Raw genomic sequence first — 3,178 nt, forward strand, 5'->3', positions numbered from 1 at the left:
ATCAATGGAAAGATCTCCACATGTGGCGTGATAAGGAATCCTAGAAAAGATCGATGGAGACTCCCTTCGCGGTCCCACGAAGATCTCTACGTACTTGTCCTGGACTGGACAAGTGAGATCTTCCGGTCTGCGTGCGCGGGAGCAGCTCAAACAAAGAAGAGTCTGCTCTGGTCTGAATTCAGGCACGCCCCGCCCATCGGCTGCTAGGCCCGGGAATGGTGCCAGGCGAGGGCACCGCTATGCCCTGCTACTCTGCCACGGCCGGCCCCCACACTATGCAAAAAAATCGAGGCCGGGGGTCTCGTCCATAGTGGTCCCCCCCGCCTTTGGTGATTGACCGAACAAACAAATAGGCCTAGATCTATGCCCCTTAATGAATCGAATGGTCCTTCGACCTTCGTTTGATTCTGACGGCTGGCATAGATCTCATGAGACCTGCCCACGATTACTACGACAGGGCCCCTGCCCCCTTTCCTTCGCTACTAGGAGAGTAAGCTACTTCTATTAGCGCCGGACCTTGAGTCGAATTGATCGTGTCATGTGCAACGTCCATCAATGATGGTTCATTAATGTCTATTGATTTAGACTCCTTCCCCCTTCTCAACTAAGAAAAAGATCGAGAGGGGCCCGAAAGCCCCCAATCAAAAAACGGAAGCCTTTTGATTCACTCCCCATTCTATCTGAAAGAAATAAAGCTCGCCCTCGAGCCCTGGGCCGGTCGGCCGGGCCTTTCCCTGTTGTTCTGTTCCCGCCACGAGAAAGACGCACGGAAAGAGGTATGCCCAGCGCGCGGAGGATCCGTTGAGAGTTTGTCTCGGTAAGGAACTGTACGATCTTTTCCCCTATTGTATTGAAAAAAAAAGAGGTCAGTGCTACGGCCCCCTATTGTTGGATCCAATATTGACCGGGGACGAGCCCCGACTTCCATAGGTCCTTGGTTTTAAGAAAGAGGAGCGGGGCCAATTTCTCGTACTTGCTCAGTGTGCCCCCTTTCGTCGAGTGCCCCGCCCGGTTCACTGGGCTGTTGGCCTACCAAGCACTTGCCCGCTGCTCCTGCCGTCCGCTTGGCAGGCGGAGCGCTCGTTATCCTTGATTTTCTCTCTGCCGGGGCTCCCCATTGCTCTAGCCATAAGCTATGGCAGCTCCAGCTCGCAACCACAAGGGCCCGCCCCGCGAGGCCAGAGTGGGCTCGGCGGTCAGCCTCCATTCGAATTATGTTAGGGGGTCTTTCTTTTTTGCCAAATCTAGAGAGATACTACAAGTCCTCCGCCCCAGATTCCACCATCGCGGCCATCTGGTTCACCGGTACTACAAAAAAGTCTCATGCTTACGTTACTGTTACTGATGGTTTTATTATCTTGTGGACCACGAAGACCCCAACCGTGCTTCTGGTTTCCATTCCCATCATCAATCATATTGATGATCAATCTCCTCGTGCTCTTCCATAAGAACTTGAAGTCCATATCATGGTGAAGATAGGGTAACGCCGTGATTCTTGCTCAAAAAAAGACCGAACGCGTTCGAGTTATTGGCTCGTCTGACCCGACAGCATTCATGAGTCGCTCGTTCAACTGTCCCTCGGAGAGACGGTCGAAAAGTACCATGCATGGTTGCCCCCCGTCCTTTCTTTCTCTCGGTCTCACCCAGCAAGATACGGCCCCGAAACGTGAGCGCCCCTGCGCGAGCCTTATTTTATTAGTTTAGAGTTTAGTAAAGTAAAGCTTTGGCTCCCTAAAGACTAAAGAAATGAATAAAAAGGGGGACTTCTGCAACGGGCTATGCCATCCAAACCAACTGAGGGAAGTCACATCCGTCCCATTGCAAGCACCTACAATGTCATGATCGCATTGGTTTACCCTTTTTTCTTTGGTAGTTTAACGGACGGTCGCCCCTCCAACAAGAAAAGGTATAAATATGGAAACTTCTCTGCCATTTGGATCGGAGAATTTATGGAGGAAATCAGGTTTTAAATTCCCAGAAACCGCACAATTATATAGCCAAAGGGAATACACCGCGCCTAAAATCATCCCAAGCGCTGCTAATGTGGCTACTAAGCTATTTCTTTGGAAAGCTCCTACTAAGATGAGAAATTCCCCGATAAAGCTGCTAGTACCAGGTGAACTCATATTGGCCAAAGTGGAAGAGAAGAAAATGGTAGGGAGATTTGGCATGGTGCTCACTGAACCTCCGTAATATCTAACAAGTCGAGTCTTATGTCGGTCATATAGAACACCAACACATAGAAAAAGGGCTGAGGAAACCAGTACATGACTTGACATCGGTGGAATGCTACCTCCAATTCCCTGTATGTTCGATAGAGCCAAAGATTCCCCCCCCGGAGTACGCCGATTACCCCCCGAACCATACAAGATAGTTACCACCTATCATACGGCTTTTTAACTTCACTTCTTTTTCTAGTCGTTCCGCTCTGTCGATGGATGGTAGTATAAGAGATCTGTAACCCCCCGAAATTTGTTACATAAAGGTTCCTGCTTCCTACCCATATTTAGCAGGTATCTTCCCCGGTCATACTTTAGTATCACATCGTAGACCCCCACCCCGACTCTATCTTTCTTATCAGTGAACCGCCACCCTGGAACATAGTGCATAGGTACTCTTCGATGCAGCGGGGACGAGACGACGTGACATACTACGATGACGTACAAAAGTGCTGCCCTTCGGCTCGGTAATATGGAACCTCTCAACAACTCCCGTTCCTTTATGGGGTTCTATCGGGATAGGTAGGCCCAAGCCCTTCCCCTCCATAAGACCCTCTTTATCTTTCCCCTTCGAGAAATATAAAGAAGAGAAGAAAGGATTCACTTGTTTCTTTCATGTGAACGGCCCTATCATGTATCGAAAGGCTTTTCGTGCTATACACCACGTTGAGAAAGACCAACCTCCTATGTACCGTACTCTTTTTGTACCTCGAAAGGGGGGTCCTCCTTATGATGCTACGGACGGCTGTCCGAAGTGTGTGCAAGGGGTAAACTCGGATTCAGATAGGATTGTGCGTGCCAGGCCCTTCGGGTGTCATATTTTGGCCGAGTTTATCATACCTACGACCCCCATGTTAGGCGGCCATAATCTTTTTTTATGTTTTACCACAGTTACGCCAGAAATAAAAGGTTTCACACGAGCTCCCATTCTCCGACGTGGTGGCAAGACCTAGGGGATT

Source organism: Apium graveolens, chromosome 8 (assembly GCF_009905375.1).
Source record: "Apium graveolens cultivar Ventura chromosome 8, ASM990537v1, whole genome shotgun sequence".
Taxonomy (NCBI): Eukaryota; Viridiplantae; Streptophyta; class Magnoliopsida; order Apiales; family Apiaceae; genus Apium; species Apium graveolens.